Here is a 20,898-nt window from a genome sequence, read left to right as displayed (position 1 = left end):
TGCTCGTTGCTCTGCTGCTGGATTTCATTTCTGTGTGGGACAAAAAACCTGACAAAGGAAGAGCAAAGAAGAGCAAACAACATCAAAAAGACATGAATAAGACCGACCTCGGTCCGGAGCAGGGAAATGACGAGCACCTGCTGCAATTTGAAGACTGTGAGAACATGTAGGAGACTAAGCAGCTGGTTCCCATCATGCACTGTGGCTCGCAGTGGGATTGCTGGGCCGCCCACAGCAGCAGCTGATGGAGGAGAATCAAAGAGACGCGTCGGCTGTGGGACATCCTCAGAGAGACGTCCTCAGAGGGACTCTGCTTTCTCTGTGAGACGCTTCATTTCGCTGCAGAGGTGGTTTTACTGAAGAAGGCGGCGTTCCCCAAGCACGCGAAATCTGAGCCCCGAGCCTGTTAATTATGACTCAAATATCTCATAACATGTATAACACGGACAGATAACGTCCGGATGCCTGCTTTGACAGGAAGTGGCTCCAGCGTTGTCAGATTTTGGCAGCTGTATCCTGTAATCCTGCAGGTAAATTGGTTTTGATTTGTTTCCAGTTGTGAAAAGGCAGTTTTCAGACTGTCAGCGAAACATGAGGCCAACATCCTCAATCAGAGAACTGCAGGTTATATGTAAGCAGAACAGGAAGTTTATCTTATACCTACCACACTCTACAAGACTTTGAAAAGACTTGCTATGGTCTGGGAAATTGTCATGTCTAAAGATAATGTGTCGGTTTTTAGTCAGAGAGAAGGCCAAGTCGGAAAAATGTACATTAATATTAGAGAAATCTGAATTTATCAGTCATTCAAGAAAAGAAAAAGACTTTTTTATGCTCACTCTACACCTAACCATCAAAATGAGCTTCCACAAAACTGTCAGGATTTTAATGCCACGATGGAAATTTGTCTGAGACACTAAAAGTGCTTGAAAAGTTTGGTGCGAGGCAGGCATTAGTGTTAGAAATGAGAACGTATACCTCACATTGAGGCGCGCACACAGCATGTTTAGATTCTGTGTTACTTCCACTTCCTGAGGATGTCATTGTGTCTGATCTCTATCCAAAATAAACCACGAGAAACCCACAGAAAGTTCTGACTCTGCCTGAGAACCTTTTAGTATTTAAGTTTTCTTCAGCATCAAAGTGAACAGAGATAGATGTCTGAAGATTCACGATGCACTTCAGATAGCAGCTGCTCGGCTTTCATGCGAGAAAAAGTCGCTTCTGTTCAATTAAAGCAGTTCATGAGAAAACATGAACTAAAAAAAACAGACCAGGAGAAGCTCATCAATAATCAGTCAAATATCTGGAACACTTATTTATATAAAGTGTGTGATTCCACTGGGTTTGTTTGAGATTAGTCCGAGTTGATTTAGCAGCAGATTCTCCCCAGTCCTGCTCTGTTTGCATTTTCACTTCATTTAAACTAACACAAAGTTTTGACTAAACAAGTATAATGTAATAATTTCCCACTGCATGTACTGGTGGCTGTTTGTTCCGGTTCCAACAGCAGGAACTGCCTTTGAAGAGCCTCTTTTACTGCTATTTTCGGGGCAGAACAAACGGCCTACTCTGGGGTAGGTACTTCTCTGGGCACAGAAAACTGCAGGGTGGAGGTCGACTTGGAGAAAACGATGACAAGAAGCACCAAATGTATTAGCGGTAGCATTCGTCTCCTCTTCCACTTGACTATCGACAACATAAAACTCATCATTTAGGTGGATGCAACAAACAACAATGATGCAACTGCATCACAAAGCTGTTGCAAAATCATTTCATCATCAGTTCGATCTGATGGATCCTACTGCACAGCAGTGGAAGCATAAAGTCTAAAAGGGTCGGTTAGAGAGCAGCAGACCTCCAGGCTGAAAAGGAAACCAACACGGAAGTGGAAAAAAGAAGCTGCAGTTCCTCCAATGACCACTTGAGGCTGTTTCTAAAACCAATTAAACCCCCATAGACCCCCGTGTTAACGCTTCCGTAAAGGAGTTGTCATGTGTGCTACTGTGGGGTCTTTACCTTACAGTATAAAGCGCTTTGAGGCCAACTGTTGTGTTGATTTGCTGCTATTTAACAGTCCAACTTTCCTGCAGTGCAAAGGCACCCTCACAAAGATGGATCAGTGCCTTTCTACTCAACATGAGCACTCAAAGTGCTTCCTACTACACGTCTCATTCTCCCAATCGCACAACTCCATGCCTGAACACTTTTTCATCCATGCACACACCCCAATAGATGCACTGGGGACATCTCAGGGTTTGGTATCTTACCCGAGGATACTTCAACATGTGGACCAGGGTAGCCGGAGTAGCTTAACCACACGAGCCACAGCCGTCTCGATAACCGCGTGCAAATAAAACGTAAACCACTTTAAAAATACTCAGAACTCTTGTTTGTGTGAGAAACGTTGAGCTTTGCTGGTCGGTTTCCTTTCAGGTGTAGCAATTATTTTTCATTCTCATAAACTCACATGCTTGTTGAATATGTCGAAGCGCCTGGTCTGATCGTGTAATAATAACAGAAGTTTGCAGGTGGTGCTGCAGTATGTTGGGGCTGGATTCATGGTTGGACTCCTTCAGCCCACAGCAGCTCACACAGTTGCAGGGGTGTGGCGACACTCTGATTTACTACCTCTCGCCCTCTCTTTCTCTAACTTCACGCTTCAACCTACCTATTAAATATTAATATAAGACCACGCCCCCTCTGACACCACCTAGAAGTGTGGCCGATAAGCCCCGCCCCTTTTATTCCCAGTGGGTCTCTCTCTCTCTCTCTCTCTCTTCCCCGCTCTCTTTGAATGTCTCGCTCTCTCTCTCCCTGCTTCCTGTGAACGTCTCTCGCTCTCTCTCTCTCAGAACAATGTGTCGTTCACAATAATGGGATTACAGCCATCTAGCCGGCTGCTCTCCCTCCCTCTCTCTCTCTCTCTCTCCTGTCATCCCCTCTCTCTCTCCATCTGTCTCTTGGTAGTCCTGCGTCCTCCCTCTCTCCCCCTCTCTCTCGCCCGGTGTTCAGGCTCTTTCAGTTCTTGTCGCCTCTTTAATTTTAATTTTCTGGAGGAATGAAAGAAAAACGGACTGTTTCCTGAAAGAAGTAAGTGCCCGTTTCTCTCCCCCTCTCTCACTCCGTCCTCGCTGTGCGCTCCTCTCGCTCGTAGAGGAGGCTTTGATTGACAGCTGACTCTCCTTAATTGCGCCGTTATTTAATTAGTGGAGCAGGAATCAGATCAGTGGCACAGAGCCGTGGACTCTGACCGTCGCTTTCTCTCGCTGTGCGCAGAAGTTTCCCGCAGCTGTGTTTCTTTTGCTCTGAAATGTGTCGCTGACTGTTGAATTCTGTTTTCACGCTGGTTTTATTCCGTGGTAGTGCAGTCACGGCTTCAGTAAAGTGTTCAGAGTGATGAACTTCAGACATGTCAAACAAGAAAGAAAAGAAGCTACAAACGTGAAGCATCTCCCTGTAAACATCTTTTTGTGTCTTCCTCCTGCTGCTGGCAGTTTATTCAGCGCTGTGCGCATAAAGGTGCAGCCGCTGTGTCAAGCTCTGTGACAAAGCTGCCGCTGTTTGAGGGCTTTATTCAATTAAGATGTGGAAGAATTTCCCACGAAAACCCTCCCCTCCACTTAAAAATGTGCCAACCCGAGGATGCACGAGTCCATGTAATGCTGAAATCTGTGTGCTTCTTTGCAGCAGAGACTCATGGTCATGGTCTGTGTCTGAAGTCTCATTTGGGACAAAAATGTTTGACGTGAAACACGATAAAAACTCACCGACAGTGAAATAAAATAGAAACAGTAGATCCTGCAGTTTGAAATGAAAAGTGTCCCCCGTGTGCAGTGATCGGTAACTTAACCCTTCATTATTGTGTCTGAGTTGTGTTGTTTCCTTTGAAAGCTGCTTGACAATGTACACTGTAGAAGAAGTGCGGCGGGTCTCCATCTATCCATCCATTCACCCATCTGTTAGCTCTGCCTGCTTTATCCTTTGGAGAGAGGCAGGGGGGCTGCAGCCTTTTGCAGCTGACATTAAGCGAGAGGTGGGGTTCACCCTGGACAGGTCACAGGGCAAAAATGCAGCATTGCTGCAAAAGTACAACACTGTGCAGTAAAACCCTGGAAATCTTTATTCAGAACAAAATATTTTACAGTAAATTACAAGTAAAACATCAAATTCAGGATGAAGCAGCATTTCAAAGCAAGCAGAACCATCCCAGTCAAAAATGGACCCACCCCAACCTGTTAGTACAAGTGTCACAGGATTTAAACGCAGTCAGTTTTACCTGAAACTGGACGTCTATGAACAGTCAGCTCAGTCTGATTCACACAGCGTCAAACACTGCTGTTGTTTCAAAGCCCCTGCCACTTCTCAAAGCAGTTTAGATTGAGTGAAACAGGCCCGTCACTCACAGCTCATCACATGTGGACACTTCTAAAGCATCACGTTAAACGCTCTTGGTGGCTGTCATCGTTTAACCTACATGACAAATGCTGCGAAGGGTTATATTTTAGCCCAAGCATTGAAAGCTGCAGCAACTTTTAAGTTTTAGTTCTGACGGCTGCGTTTGGGCTGCCGGTCATAACATATATATTTTTTAAATAGTGAGGGCAGAAAAACCAAAAAGCAACCAACACCCGTGGCATCTTGCGAGCATCGTCCCTCTCAGTGAGGAGTGTCCAAATGTAAGCCAGCGGTGCTTTCCAAAGCCTCAGAAAGTTTGTGTCTGATTCTCAGCAGTGAGTAAAAGTGAAACACATTTGTGGGTAAAAACAAGATCAAAACAAAAACATGCAAGCTATCCACTCCTGACAGGCAGACTTATGTCACACTCGCCCCTCTATGTGTGAACACCGCACAGTACAGGACGCACGGGGACGTGAACGCTGCTCCAAACCTGCTGAACAACAGCAAAGCTTCTCATACCGTCTTATGAAGCGCTTTAATTAAACTGAACCAGCTCGTGACGTGGACCTGCAGGGCCCCGAGAGAGACACACAGAGCCGGACAATAAAACCTCGAGTTAATAACTGAATAAAACTGTCTGTTTCTCAAAGGATCCTTTAACATCTTTACAAATGAAGGTCAGTTAACCAGCTTTATGGGCTCATTAGACAATAACAGCCCCGCCCTGTGTGGCAAAAACAGCAGAAGCAATGAATCAAAGAATAATTAACCATATTTGTCTGATCGGTCTTGTCACGTTCTTTGCTTGGGTGTGATTTTTGAGGCGAAAGGTTGCAGAGTTTGGCAGAATAATTAATTAAAGCTAATTAAGTTTTGATGATGTCGCCTGATTTGGGTGTTTAAAAAACTCATTTTTATCTTTTTATCTCATGAATAAAGTTTAATGAATTCTGATCAGTGAATGTACAATCCTTCTTTTCATGTGTGTGTGTGTTATGCTGTGTGAAACCCTCCTGTGTTTATATATTTCATTATTATTGATGCGTCAGTAATAAAGTAGCTGGAGGGGCAGATTTTAATAGCTCTACAGTGAAATCACATTTAAACTGCAGTTTAGTTTAATAAATCTTTATATTTTATTATCTCATTGTAGTTATTGTTTGTAAACTATTAGGTTGCACAGCAATAACTGAGAGCAGTGTGATGGGATAAATATTAAACGCGCTCTTTGAATGAAGTGCAGCGTTTTAATGCCCTTAATGAGTTTTCATGGTGGCTGAATGCGTCACAGCTGGAGATTCAGACTGGAAGCAGCAACAATTAATTGATTAAATGGGAAAATAATCTGCAGATTGTTTGCAGATGTTGAAGCGAACTCGCCGGAGTTCGGTTTTCTCTGCCGTCTGCAACACGCATGCACGACTGTCTGCAGCGTTTGCCTCGTCTGTCAGTTCAGACATAGGCTGAACCATCAGGACATTTCAGTGAGTCACTGAGGAAACTTTGAGCTCCGCCAGGAAACACAGTCGAGTGCTCTGAAGGTGTGATGCTGCCGTTGCAGAAAAATTTCCTGCAGCATCAGAAATGTGTCATATCTGAAGTATTTGGGCTTCCTGTGTTAACAGAGTGACATTTCTCGGTATGTAACATGCTCTGTGGTTTGATCATCTCACTCCAATGTTCTAAGCACCTGTCACGAACCTGACCGCTTTGTGTCCACGTAAACACGCCTGAAGTATCCAACCATTTCCAAGAATATAAAGTCTCACTAGTGAATCAGGTCATAGAGGAGGAAACATCCCAAGTTTCAGGAGACTTGGGTTCAAATCTGGTTTGGGACAGTTTTTTTTAAAGCTCGGTCTTCATCCGTGTCCTCTTGATCAGGTTAGGAAAACATCAGGCAGCCCTTTAAAAGGTTAAAAGCTTTTGAAAGCTTGAAAGCTGTTTGAAAGCTTTATTTCTGAGAATATGTCACGGGGCTAGGTTTGGATTAGAGCGGTGGTGTTTAAACTGGGAAGTGAAGACGCTGCAAGTTGTGTGCAAACAATTAGGTTAATAACACGAAGTGAAGATAAAGTGAATTTGATGTTTTTGGTGAGAGGGGGTCATAGCTCCTGCAAAAATAAAGGTGAAGTGTATTTATATAAAGCTCTACTTGGATTTTTGTATGACTGATTAAGTGGAAAAACAAACAAAGCATGAGGTGTGATACAAGGACTATTTTCAGCACGCCAGAGGAAACCACAGGGTTAGCGATTAATTCTGTCCCATCTAAAGGTGGTGAAACTGAAGCACTTGTTACATGCACTCACATTGCTGCACAAACAACATGCAGAGCTGCCGTTTCTCAGTAAATCATCCAGGTTTGCAAAAAGAATTTAACTTGAGCCATTTTCACACATTAACCTTGTGGAGATCCTTCTTCTCACACGTAGCACGCAGTGGGACGCAGCCCACCTCTAATGCATGTTCATAGTATAAAAATGCTGGGAGCTGCTGGGATGGAGTGTGCAGGTCGTGTTGCACTCATTTACCTGTGTTATTCTCACACTGGTGCATTCAGGTGTGATGGGGAATGTGTGCTAGAGAATTGGCAGGTTGAGGACAATTTAACTTCTGCACTGACAGACTGTATGTGGTTCAGGTGATGGAGCAGCCTGGATGGAGGCAGACACCAGCCTTTAATAGGGAGTGCACTGGAATTAGTTCCACTGTTTGCACATCTGTGGCTTTGAACAACGCACGGTCTTTGTGCCAGCGAGCTGGCAGGTTACGTTTATGTTCTTTGTCCAGAGTAGTTTCGAGCTGAAGCACATGTTTGAACGACTGAATGCTGAGTTTGGATTTCTCTGCTCTCGACATACAGTTTAACGGATGTCGTCTCTGTAAATAACAAATTTGTTGGCTGCTGTCAGGTGACACAGCCAGCTGTTGCTTGGACGAGGGCACGTTCTAGGATGAATCTTTGACTAGCGGTGGCATGACAACCGAAAGGTCGTGTTAGTTATGCACGTATGAAAATATTATAAATATTTGTTCTTTTTGTACACTTTAGACTTAGTTTACAGACTCTCATTACCTCCGTGCACCTGTTCTATGAGTTTAATTATCTTGCCACAGATAGTATAGTAATATAATCTGAATTTGACTGACAGCTTTATTGCTTTTTTTTTTATAGCTGCAATAATGCCAAAACCATGATAATCATGAAGGGAAATCCTGATTCTGTTAGTGTCATTTTAAGCCAACAGAAACAGCCTGTTTCTGCCATGTTTTCTGATTCCCTTTTGCACTGTTTCAGCTGTGATTGGAGTCATTTTAATGACCTCGACCGCGTGGGTTCTTCGGTGGTTCTGTGGTGAATTTTCTCCACCTGCTGCTCGCCCGACCGGCCATCAGCCGCAGTGCATGGAAACGAGCATTCAGTCAGAATTTTCTTTTGAACGTTTTCTAGAAGTTCAGCTGATCTTTGGTGGAAGGCTAACCATCTGATGTGTCGCCCTGAATGTGTCGACGTGCGTCTCTGTGGGCGACCGCATCCAGTTTACATGTTAATGACTTGAATCGGTTCTCTGTAAGGGGACAGATCAACCAATCAGATCGGTGCTGTGGTCCACATGATGCTGCAGTACGGGCCTTTTGTTCTGTGGTTACCTGTTTGTGCCGAAGTCTGGCACCTGACATCTTTGCATTCCTGCTCTGAGACTCTGAGAGATGCAGATGTGTGCAGCACAGACGGTGACGGAGACACTTTACTGTTTCATCGCTGACAGTCTCTGATCATTTTCTTCTGTTATGAATGAACCAAAGAGAAAAACAGCCCGAAGCAGCTGGATTCTGGCCGATGGTTGGCGCATTCGCCTGTGCTCTGGCAGCAAAGACCCAGTTTTTGATGAAACTCAGTGTTTGAAGCACAACTACCGATTACTTAAAGCAGAACTTTGAGTCTGTGGCTGCTGATACAAATTTCATTTTAAAGTGTTTGAGTCTCATTGAAAACAATTCAGTCTTTTCTCATGAACTTCTCTAACCTGAGTTCTGCTCACAAATGAAGCCAGTGCTTAAAAAGAGCTGCAGTTCCTCCAATGACCACTTGAGGCTGGCTCCAAAACTAAGTCCCTCCCCATAGACTCTAATGTTAAACTGCACAGCAGAAATAAACATTTACAGCCTGATACAAAAATGGTTTTAGGCTTTTAGGCTTTGGATGCAACTGTTTTATAACCCAGAGAGTTTAGATTGCATTAATGCCTAAAGTTTCATAATTACAGACTGAACTCAACCAATCCACTGTGTTTGTAATATGAAGGCCTTTTGGAGCATTTTTAATTCAATTATCTGAAGAATATTCCATTGAGTGCGGTGAATTATGAATATCATTAAAAAGTCTGTGCAAAAGTTCTGCACGTTCAGGACTAATTAACTGTGTGATGACCTCACACAGACAATGGAAGCACCTCAGTTATGAAGTGCATTAGCCAAAAAACAACACAAGCATAATCACCACCTGAATTTCCACCGATCTGCTATCTGCTCTGCTTTGTGTGAGGAAGTAAAATGTTTTAAATTCCTGTTCCAGATATCTGCTGGTGGGGAAACTTCTGTGAAAGCAGACCTACCACTTATTCTGCACAGGGAGAAACCAAATTACATAAAAGCCACCTGAGGGAGAACTCTAGCGTAGCTAACTAAAGCTACTCAGATAAAGGTGATCTAAACTAGTTTGTAAAAAAAAAGATCAGTCTTTGCAGTGCAGAGTGTGTTTTACTCTCGGCTTTCGTTGCTCGCACACGAACAAAGGACTTGTTGGTGACTTTTGTGGCGATGCTTTTTTTAGGTTGAGATGCAGGAGATGTATGGCATTGTTGCTGTGTGAATGCTGGGTAACGCCCGCTCTTTTCCCCCGTGGACTCCGGTGAAGTTAAAGTCTGTGGTGGCGGCTGACTGATGAATGATTGCATGCCTTTACAGTGGTCAGGATGAAAGGAGAAGGGAGCGAGGCAACAGAGGAGCACCGGTAAAATGAGTTAACACAACATTCCTCTCTTTCCGTGCTCCTTATTCAATAGTTAACTTCAACAAAAATGCTAAAAAAGTAATCTAAATACCTGAGGGATGATTGCGATTGTAGCTGAAAGCTCAGCAAGATGCAGTGAAATGTAGTTCAACTACGGGTTTAATTACATTTCTCTGACTACTCCCCAACAGTACAGCTACCACAGTCGGGGGTTATATAAGAGCAACTGAAACGATGATATATTAAAAATAAAGCTGCCATTGGAGCAGACAGAAGAGGGGGAACAGTGTGACATAAAAAAGCAATAAAAACGGATCTAATGAGCAGTTCAGACAAGACTAGGTCTAATGTAATGGTTATGGAGATGCTAAAGGAGAGAATGTGACTATAAAAATCATAAAAGCGGTGAACTTGCAGCCATTAATGTGTTTTATCTTCATTTTATTTTCATATTCCTTCTTTTATATATATATATATATATATTGCACGAGTGACTTCAACACTGGAGTCACTCATGCATTCAGAAATTCAATTAGGTTGTTAGAGGAAATCTGTGCTCCACGAGGCTCGTTGGCTTCAGTCGTCCTCCGGTGCGGGAGGAGATGATGGAGGTCCAGTTGTCTCCTCTCGTCCTGATCTTCTTGTTTCTGTGGGGAATCAAACAGATTGCTAAATAAAGGAATCTCCTCCCTTTGCTTTTTCCCCCATGTTTATTAGAGTTCAGATCTCCCCCCCCCCCCCTCCTCTTTCTCCTCCTCCTCTCTGTTATTACAGTATTTTTGTCATTTACTGCCCCCCTCTGCCTCCCCCACCCCCCTTCAAAGCCTTGTTTTAATCTTGTAAAAAATTCTTCTCTCATAAACACATAATGAAGCTGGTTCACGCCTGTTAGCTACAGAGGGAGGGGCGGCAGGCAGCAGAGACAGCAGCTGTAAAACACAGTCAGGGTTTCGGTTTTAATATAACTGCACCTCCTCCTCTTTCTCCTCTACACGTCTCCACCCTGATGCAGGAAAATGTAGCCCTCATTTTTTCTCCCCTGTTTGCGCCTCGGTAGTTTGAATCTGCTGATGCGTCACTTTCATGCTCGCACTGGATTATCGGTGTCAGCGGCGACGCTCTGAGGTCGACTTCCTGTTTCATTCCCGTTTTAACCATTTCTCCGTCCAGCTGTTGTCTTCTTCTGCTCGTCTTTGTGTTTGTTGTCATGACAACTGAATCTGGACCAACGTGCGATTTAATAGAGGGTCTCAGTGCCGCAGCTGAGGAGTTATTATTACCGGCAGCAGTTATGGGGGCTGAATAGATGACTTGTTGAGATGATGCCCCGGGTCCAGGTGAGGCTCTGGGGTGAATTCAGGTCCAGGGTTCAGAATAAGACACTTTCACCAGATTTAAACATGACTTTGTTTCCCTCTTCTTTGTCAACCCCAAACACTAAATCACTGTATCTCAGAAAGACCCCCGATCCTCAGCTGGGCTCGTATTGTGAGAGGGGTAGGACTACCTTAAACAATTATCATTTAATCCATTGATACTGGACATATTTGTTTTCAGCATTCTGGTCTAAAGGCAAACACCTGGTCCTCAGCTGGGATTGGGTCCAGGAGGGAGTCTAATAGCCTGGGGGGCAGAATTAGATCTGATGGAGGGGCTGGTCCCGGTGGACCCCAACCAGCAGAGCGGTGGACAGTCCAACAAAACAGCCTCGGGGGCTGAGAAACAGAAGAGCCCAAAACTGCAGTTCCTCTAACGGCCACTTGAGACTTCAAACTGATTAGATCCCCACAGACTCCTGTGTTAAATGGGCAAATTTACAGCAGAGAACACATGTTTACGGTCTGGCACAAAAATGGTTCAGGCCTCTTTGGCTAAGCTTGCCTTTCAAAGGAACTGAGGGAGATTGTTTTATTAAAATTTTTATTAAGGCTTAAAGAAAAGGGAGTGGCCACTTTGAGTGACAGGAAGCTGTAGCTGACTTTACCTTAGCGCCATTGGTTCACTGAATGTTTGCGCTGAACGGGGGGAAGATGGCGACTGTTGGAGCATTTCCAGTACAACTATCTGACAAATAATATGGTTTGATGTGTGGTTAATTGTACTAATAATTCAAAAACGAAGAAAAGGTTTAAGTTTTGGTGTCTGTGTGATGTGTCCATACATCCATAAACATGAATCAACTGGGAGACTGGAGCTAGAGTTTCATTATGGACTCATTTTAAGAATCATTTTCATTTTTTGTTAGATTTAGGTACAAAAACAACTTTAACCTTTAATGCTAAGCATTATTAAGATCATGATTGTGGTTGAAATGCCCCCTTTTACAATGTTAAATACATGTTAATAGATTTCCTTTTTTAGGTTTCCAGGGTGCTGAGTACCTTCTTTTGGCTTTAGGGGTCACCACAGAGGATCATCTGCCTCACCTTATCCCAAACCTGTCACACCAACCTCTGCATGTCCTTGTTCGCTACGTCCATGAACAATCTCTGTAGTTCTCTTTTCCTCCTGCCTGGCAGCTCCATCTTTAGCACTCTTTGTCCCATATATCCTCTATCCCTCCTCTGCACATGTCCAAACCATCTCTTACCTCTCTACCACCTCATTTAGAAGTGGTGATACCAGTGCACATTATACATTTTACAAGTACTCACATGGCTGCTAGGGGTTGCTTCTAACACCCAAATGCTAATATTAGGGCTTAAAACAGGACTTCACTCTCTAGAGAGTGACACTGTGTAGAGTTTAAAGGATGGTCTTATGTTGTGGAGGATTACGATTGCATAAAAAGGCACTCCTCGGAGAACGATTATTTGTTTACATCATTTGTGCTCATCGTTTCTGTTCTGAAGGCTGCATCCTGTCAGGGGTGCCGACAGGGACTGGAAGTGTTACTCTGGCTCACTGAGGTGTGTTAACAGCCTCTCAGTGTAGCTGTGATGGACCCGCGAGCCGAGGAGGTGTAGGTAAATCCTGTCATGTGATCTCCTGCTGATCAGAACCACTTACATAGTCTGCTAATTGGAGAGGAGGCTGGAGAGATAATATATTCACACACATACCCACGCACACAGACACGGATGCAGAAACACACACAGAAACACACATACTTGCACTTAGAGTGATGGAATTAGCATCAATATCATTAACGCCCATCACCTCCCTGCACTTGTTCACACATTTACCCTCAAACACACACACATCTGTGTGTGTGTGTGTTATAGTTTGAGTATCAAAGTCTTGTAGTTATTAATATTTAATGTTTGCAGTGATCAGTATTCAGTTTGCGGAGGAGAACAGGCTGCTGCTGCTGTGGCTGCAGAGGACTGCACTGAAATACAGTAGAAACAATTACAGTAGAGTACAATAGAGTACAGTACAGTGCAGCAGAACACAGTGTGAGATGAAAACTGTGAAATGAACAAATTTAAAGATTTTATGCTGTGGTGGAAAACCAAGTAGAGACCCCCAAACATCAGTGCAGAAAGGGAGCAGTAGAAACTATGTGATGTGTGTTTGAGGCCGAGTGGATTTATTCTGTCTGTGCAGAAGAAGAAACTCCTCTGCTGATCTTTCTGAGCTTTGGGCGGAGCAATCCCTTTTACTTTTGTCCTGCTGTCAGTGCAGCGGCGACCTTTCACCTTCAGTTAACATTTTGCTGCATGGCCACTTTTTTGAAATATTTATGTTCAGCAGGAAAAAATGCAAGTATCTGATTACAAAAATCTATTGACAGCACAAGCACAGTTGTTGCTTTTACTCAGCACAGATGACTTCTGAGGCCTCAACGTTTGGCGCTCACTGTGAAACCCAATAAGTTGACAGAAAATTTAAGAGGGCAACTGAGGTCCAGTGCTACACCTTTGAATAACTGTTATGTCCCCACAGTTAGGGTTAGGTTGGAGTAGTAGGAGCCTAACCTTGACCTTTAACCCTACAACTAAACCAGTTTATCCACCAAGTTATTTGTAACCTGGTGGATGTGATGAATAAAGAAATATATATATATTTTAGAACAGAAGTCTGTGGATTTGTTTTATCTTTCAGTTACTCTGAGTTAGTTTAGGTTCATCCGCAATGCACAAACACAACCAGAAAAAGCTGTTGACACGATACAGATTTCAGTGGCTCATAGTCAAGCAGAGTTAAGACTGCTTCCAGAGACAGTGGCCAACTGCAGCCACAAGATGGCAAAAATTTAAAGGTATAATGCAAACAAGCCAGAAGCTTTAAGACAGAACACTGTGTTAGATGCAAATAGAGAAATTGCTTTACTTTGGTTTTAATTGATGTCTGTTTTTCGAACTTGGTAGTGCTAAATTAGAAACTAGTAATCCTCGCCTTGCTTGCCCTGAAGGAACACAACTGTTAGGTTTTAACCCTAAAATAAAGAGTTCTTGATGTGTTGCTTAGAACTATTTGCTTTATTCCCTGCAATATGGGAGAACAATAAAAAAACTCATATATTGACAACAAAGCCGTAGGGTTGGGGGTCATCACAGACCATGACTTAGATCTCATTTTTGCCTTATTAGTTCTTAAAATATTTATGGTGAGTGATGTTTCACTTTTGACGAGCGGCAATAAAATAGCTTTACTTCAAAAGCTTCCCTTCTACAATAAGAAGGCCATCCCTCAGTGCACTTCTATCAGTGCTGACACGGCGATGAAACCAGCAACCTAATGTATTCATGGTGTCAGAGTTTTCAGAGTGTTTCTACCATGAAGGTAAAACAAACAACCTGTATGACAGCATGCAGTATTTTAGCTAACGTCTGTAATTTGCTCCTGCAGACCTGCAGCTTTGCCTACATGCTCAGTCTGGATCTTACAGCAGTAATGGACAAGCACAGAGAAAAACAGATCCACACAATAGAAATAAGCAGTAAAGTCATTATATTGACTCAGTAGGTGTCTGAGTCAATCTACTAAATATTTAAATGTAATCAAACATAAACAGTTTAACTTGCACAGAAAGAAAGAAAACTGTAACAGGTATATCAAAATCTTTAAATTACTAGAATTTTAAAATAAATGTATGTTCAGGCCACTTAGTATCTTACTGCTTTATTTACTTTGAGCATTTCCATTCACAGTGTGCTCACATACTGTGGCGGGAGTGCACTGAATGACAATAAAGTACCCGTGTACCTAAAAGCCTGAATCAAATATTTGGTGTCAATATTTGCCTTTTAAACACCTCGTGTTCAGTGCTGGCCTTCACTGACACCTATCTAAAAGCTTCTGGTTTGAAAGCACAATGAAAAGCAGTCATAACCTGCAACCCAGTCTGCACAGGTTCTTACGGGTTCCAAAAGCACTCAGAACAGAGATATTTACAGACTGCTGGACTGTTGCTTTTATGAATAAGATGTGATGTGCAGCAGAAATGTGAATTCCAAACTTGAGCTGCAGTTGTTCACAGAAACGCTACGACTCCTTTAATTCCTTCGAGTTTCAGATATTTTTAGATGGTTGTTGTTTCCCTGCAGGAGAACTGCTGTTAATCTGCTGTTATTCACATATTATTCTGATCTGGTGTCTGGGATTAAGCTGAGGAGAATCTCTAATTCTTCTTATTCTGATCTGATCCTGCTGTCAAGCGTTCGGCTCTGAGTGTGTTTACATGTGTTGTCAGTGCAAACAGGATTTAATCCAGATTAAAGACACAGAGGCAGGAATAGCTGCTCAGCAGCCTCGTCATCATCAAAAAAGACCCAGTGTGAGCTGATGATTATGTGAACGCACACAGTTACAGTTTAAAGCCCGATGGACCATTCTTCTGTCTGTGAAAAAAAAAAGAGGAATTAGCTCCATTCAGATCGGATCAGAACACAACGGCCCAGAATCAAAGTGAGTCCCACTGCTGCTGAAAACAGTTCAGACGGAGACAAAGACATCTGCTGCACAAAAACTAAAGTCTGAGCTACAGTTCGGTCCTGTGTCCACATCAAGCTAACGCGATTAGCCGTGAGAAATTATCGACACACTTCTATCAAAACAGTTCTGCATGAATAGCTTGCTTGTATAGGCCACCCTGGTAGTTAGCATTGTTTTCCTCGACACAAGGATTTTCCCTCAGGTTTTTGGATTATCACAAAAAATAAGGTCTGCTTGGCATAAAGGTTTATGACACTTAAGAGACTTTATTTAGAAAGATGATCTACAGAAATTAGTCTGTTTTTGTGGATTCTGAGTGTAAATGCATTCAGCAAAATAAAACTCTAATGACAAAAATAAACTACACCACTGTCGCATGACTGTAAGGTCATTATCACTAAGCTCCTTTGTTCCGCTTACTGATGTTCAGTGTCTGTGGCAACTTATCATCTTATCATCGTTTTATCTTATTATCTTATTTAGCCACTTGTTAGCAAATAACAAGCAAAGCTTTTACAGGGAAAATGTTGCTACCTTCCTGGGTTGTAGCACAGCGTTAGTTTAGCTGTAATGACGGGAGATCAGCGGCTCCGTGGCCGTCGATGTGACCTGATAGCTCAGCTGATATCCTTCTACACATCCAATTGAAAAATCTAAGACTGGCTATTGAAGCTGCTTCAGCCTTCCCACACTTCTGCAAGCCGCTCTGCAACCCACATTTATGTCAGGTCCCCCCTTTTCAGGCTTTTCAGACCCATTCCACCAAATACAAATTACTGCAGACCGAATAACAGCTATATTTTGATGAAAGTGCTCCTGACTGAACTGTGATGAAAGCAAATACAAAGACCACAAATCTAACGGTATAATTAAGTAAGGTTTTCTTTATAATAAGACAAATTCTTTACAATCAGATTTCCTGAAAGAAATCCTCAGAGTATCACAAAGTATTGAGATATATGATTAAATCTAATCCCAGTAACATGATATGCATCACGTTGCTATGACACAATATGTAGGTAACAGTTTGACCCATTATGTTCTTTAATAACATGTCCCCTGTAAGTCAGAATTTAGAAGTGAAAGGTGAAAAGTAATCTTCTCTTGAATTCAACCAAATTTCAACCATTGACCTTCTCACATTTACCCCCTTTGGACAGCTTCCTGTTGATTAGTGAGCTAAAGAACATCAGGTGGGACGTCACTATCAAAGTGAAAGCCTCAACGGTTTAACTTTAGGAACCATCTGAGAACGATGCAGAAATAAAGAAGTGACTTTCTAGACTTAAATCGAAGCTTTTTCATTTGGCAGACACACCCTTACATTTTACCTTTTAATAAAACCTCAACATTGTTTAGAAGTTTGACAAAGTTGGCCCTTCTGTAAGTTTTTGTTGGCTGGTAATATGCTTCCGAGGCCTCCTTTTAGTTCTACCAGCTTGTGTATATGTTGTACTGAACAGCAGCAGAATAAAAAGTGACACAGAGGCAGACTATTTAAATTCAAATGCTAAACATTTACCAATAAACACTAAAAGACCTGCGAGTTCAAACCCTGCTACGAGCCTGCTGTACAGTAACTGCCATAATAATAGCACCGGAGCATGGGCTGTTTGTTTTTAAACATCTCATCATGTTTCTACATCAATGAGCTGCATCACCACGGCAACAAATTGACTTCCTGTGGGGACGATGATGAAGGTCTGTGTACAGTCAGCTCTATGATTCACACGCAGACATAAAAAATGCCTTTTTGGGAAATGACTTTTTGTGACAGTAGCTGACAACATGCATAACACGCACACAGAGACACACAGAGAAACACACACACTCTAAATCCCACTGGGATTTAGAGTGTGTGTGTCACGGAGTGTGTCTGTGTGTCACAGTTGTCACACACCCTCGATGATATCAAACCGTCCTCGTCTCTTCGAACACCAAAAAATATTCATGAGCTCACCAGGGGAGTGTTTTTTAATGTGTGTGTGTGTGTATGTGTGTGTGTGTGTGTGATAACAAAGCCAAACACACAACAAAATAATCCTGAAGCAGAAGAAAGAGACAAAGAAGGAAAAGAAAAACAAAGGAAGGGAGAGGAAATGCATAGAGAAGTGGTAGTCCTCTGAGTGTGTGTGTGTGTAAGTGTGTATTCATATCTTTGTGGGGACCAAAAGGTGAAGTTTACCATACTTGTGGAGACCAAGAGCCCTTATGGGGACCAAAATCTTGGTCCCCACAAGTTTGAAGGCATTTTTGAGACTCAAAATGTGGTTCTAGTGTCCGGGTTACCATAACGTTATAGTTAGGTTTAGGGTAAGGTTAGGGTTAGGCATTTAGTTTTGATGGTTAGAGTTAGTAGCTAGGGAAAACACTATATCAATTAGATGTCTGCACAAGATATGAATACCCGACATGAGTGTTTGTGTGTATGTGGTTCACATTCTTTAGTATTTGAGGTAGTATTGCTGTGTGTCTGTACCCTGTAGTGTACCTGTCCCCAGGACCTCCAGCACTGTTAGGAGTCTCATCAGCCGTTGTTCCCGTTTTCTGTCCCACAGCAGCTCTGACCTGCTTTCTCCTCATAACAAAGAAACTTCTCGTGTTTTTACCACAACACTGTTGTTACCAGCTGAAGCATTTGAATACTTTTCATGTTATTATAAAATGTTTCAGCAAATAATTCTGTCTGTACAAGAAAGTTGTTGTTGTAACAACACGTCACATGGTTAAGGGTGAGCCTCGATCTGTTAGGGGTCTCTTCCTGTTAAAGCGCTTCCTTCCCACTAAGTGTATTCTGCGGGGGTGTCCAGAGTCCACCGATTAGCAGGCGACCCATATGACGTAAGGATATTGCAGACAGTGCGTGTCTTCTCCCTGCTCTCTCCTGCTTTCTTACTGCTGTATTATCATTCTATTATTGCATTTTGCTTTGAAACCTTGATAGTAGCGTTTTGTCCATAGCACATATATTTGTGACTGTATTTGGATGATTTGGTGGAGTGTTATAGTAACAGCAGGGTGTACTTAAAATGCAAATGTACTAATGCACAAATAAAGCAATAGAATTTTACTGAAGCTGAGCAGCTATCAGACCAGACCAGCCCTAACTTTAAGCCTCAGTTTAGCCTTAATGGGTGAATTAGAACACAGTGCACAATCCAGTGCAGCTGATCAAAGTGTACAACAGCCACAGACCGAAACAAACATGGCTCATTTTTGCTGTTAGGTTGGGGATTTAAAGATGGGAGTTGAAGGGATCGACTCGCTTTAAGAGTCAGCTTTGTGATGTGGTCATTAGAGGAACTGCAGCTTTTGGCACGTCCACATCAGCTGTAGTTGGTCTGCAGATGTTCCCCGATTGAGATGCTGTGATAGATGTGAATCCAGAAGCAGCTGTGAGGTTCTCGTGTCCTGGTTGTTCTTCATCGGCGTGTAAAAAGAGCTGGATGATGTCCCTTTGTGGCATGTCACAATGCAGTCATAATGATGCCATCAGGCTACATGTGCCTAACATACAGTGTGCCAAAAACTGGAGGTGGATGGAAGAGGCTGCAGACACTAATGTATTACAGCATTGTGCAGCGTCTTACTTTGTGTTACACTTCAGATGCTTTTACTGAATACTTGCATGGATCCTGTCAGTGCTGCAGACACAGTGCATAGATTCAGGCACCACAGATCATGTGACGAGCCTCTGCATTATATGATGCTGAACATGTGATGCTCTGCGAGGCCGTTGATGCATCAGCATGAAATTTTTCCTACTCTGGAATGTTGCCTGAAGGTAAAGAGGGAGGAAGACGGCGGTCTGAATCTCCTCCACTGGAATGTAAGCGGGAAGGTGTGGCTGGCTCATTTCTGCTTTCTTATGAGGTAGAAAGCGGGAGCCAAAGGTTGTGCTGAGACCGGGTTCAGGATGGACCCTGATGTGCTGAGGGTATTCTGCAGCTGCCTGGCTCTGAGGCTCCTCAGCAGACTGAAACTAGGACGAGTACAAACACAGAGGGAGGGGAGTCGCCGAGAGGGAAGGACAGGAAATGAACAAAGACAAGAAATTTAACTGCACACAGTAACACACTCACAGCTGTGTATGCATCTGATTCTGTCGTCTCTTTGAAGAGTGAGTGTGAGAGTCAGCACCAAACCACAGAGATAATATGGGGGTGGAGGTGTGTGTGTGTGTGCGTGTGTGTGCGCCTGAGGTAAGGCAGCCTGTAATCATCACCTCACTGTGTTGAAAGCAGGCTGTCCTTCATTTACATACAGAGAGAGAGAGGAGGGAAGCGGAGAAAAGAAGGGGGGCGAGCCAGGCGAGGAGAGGACCCATGAGAAAATTAAAAAAAGAGAGAAAGAGAGAAGGGAGAGAGGGGAGGGAGGGCAGGAACAAAAGACGAGTGAAGTACAAACTGCTGCGATTAGCAAAGTAAACTGCTGCGTGTTTCACTGCAGACACACCTGCAGCATCGTCCCCGTTGCCACGGTTACTAGCACAATAAAACACCTGGAGCTGCGATGCAGAAACAGAGGTTAATCTGCTCACCTGGCGGTCAATCAGAGAGCAGGACCTGTTCTTCACGGCTGTTTAATTCTGAGCGCTAGACAAAGTTCCAGGTCGCAGAGGAAGTCCTAGCGGTCCTGGAGGAGGTCTCAAGGCTTTTGGAGAAGTGACGGTGGTCCTTGAGGAAGCAGGAGTAGGGTTCAGAAGTAATGGAAGATGTTTCAGGTGCCTTTTAGTGCAGCTAATTCCTCGGGTCTGTCCTTGGAAAGGACTCGGGTCACAAAAGAAGTTTCGGGGGACCTGGAGGATGTGAAAATGGCCCCTGGGGTGATTCCAAAGGAGCATGAAAAGTTTCCAGGGGTTGTCGAAGAAATTGTCAGGCCTTTTAAGGAGGTTAAATAAGCCTGTAAAAATGTTCCTCGAGCCCCTGAGGAGGCATGAAGGTTACTGGAATAGTTTCTGGGGATCCTTCAAGGGGGTTTGGTCAGCCTGGAAGGGAAAACGATTCTCCTCGGTCATGTTTCAGTTTTTGTGTTTTTGCCTGCATGTTTCAGGGCTTCTCTGACCTTTTTTAATAATACCCCCAGTTTTGAAATAAGTTTTCAGACAACTGTCCTCTGAGCAGTTACTTTGTAACAATCATCAGTAATAAACAGTAAAGTGAGAGTTAATTAACCTGTAGTTATAGTCAAGTCAGCTTTATTATCACGTACAGCACATTTAAAATACACGAAGTGTTGACCTGAAGGCCACTTCAGGACACTTCAGATAGTTTTTCAGGTATATTGGTAGGTTGCTGTGTCCTCTAATGTCACTTTCACTCACTACACGGTCAGATTTAGGCTGCAGAACTGCTTGACTAGGTTTAAAATTCACATTGTTAGCCCTGCACATGAAAAACTGATGCCCCGGAGTGCTTAACAGGTTAAAATGGGACAGCAAGGAATTCAGCCCAAGTATCACATGACCCATTACTAACGGACACAGTCATGAGCAAATACATAATACAGTTTTTAACAGTTTCTATATGTTAAATTAAATTATTAATATTTTAACAGCTTTAATACAATACATAAGACATTATACTAAACAGCTTACTTAA

General features: G+C 43.0%; 1 protein-coding gene and 1 long non-coding RNA gene across 2 annotated transcripts in view; one reads left to right on the top strand and one right to left on the bottom strand.

The window, feature by feature from the left end:
- Positions 1 to 20,898, top strand: part of plxnb3 (plexin B3) — a 100,162-nt gene that overhangs the window by 35,060 nt on the left and 44,204 nt on the right. The window lies entirely within an intron of this gene.
- On the bottom strand, positions 9,843 to 10,835 carry LOC146551237 (uncharacterized). The gene is made up of 2 exons (XR_014890287.1): positions 10,390 to 10,835; positions 9,843 to 10,065 (listed from the first exon to the last, which is right to left on the bottom strand). It is a non-coding gene; the product is annotated as an uncharacterized LOC146551237 (long non-coding RNA).

This window comes from Mchenga conophoros, linkage group LG20, assembly GCF_057382185.1.
Source record: "Mchenga conophoros isolate Kocher_MC1m ecotype Shallow Benthic linkage group LG20, M_conophoros_male_GT1.1, whole genome shotgun sequence".
In the NCBI taxonomy this organism is placed as follows: domain Eukaryota; kingdom Metazoa; phylum Chordata; class Actinopteri; order Cichliformes; family Cichlidae; genus Mchenga; species Mchenga conophoros.
Note: the sequence above shows the minus strand (reverse complement) of the source record. Positions and strands in the feature narration are given on the sequence as shown.